The sequence below is a fragment of the Apaloderma vittatum genome, unplaced genomic scaffold (genome assembly GCF_000703405.1).
Source record: "Apaloderma vittatum isolate BGI_N311 unplaced genomic scaffold, ASM70340v1 scaffold24428, whole genome shotgun sequence".
NCBI classification, from domain to species: Eukaryota; Metazoa; Chordata; class Aves; order Trogoniformes; family Trogonidae; genus Apaloderma; species Apaloderma vittatum.
The window spans coordinates 1,217-1,482 of record NW_009730565.1 but is presented as its reverse complement, the minus strand read 5'-3'; positions in this window follow the sequence as shown (position 1 = coordinate 1,482).

The following is a 266-nucleotide window of genomic DNA, read 5'->3' as shown; positions in this document are numbered from 1 at the left end:
GAGGCTGGAACAGACGAGGAGCACCTACTCCATCCTCACCGACAGGCACCACCGGGGGGACTTTACTGAGGCTGCTGGAGCCCAGAGACCCCGCTGAGGCTTTGCTCTGCCCCGTGGCCCCGGGTAGACGGATGGAGAGCGGCTCCCCGGCTGCTTGCCTGCCCTGCTCTGGTAGTTTTTATGGTGCGGTGGTGGTCTCTTCTTGGGAGGGTGGGGAAAGGACATTTTAGTTCTTGCCTAGCAATGGGAATCTGTCCAAAACGACT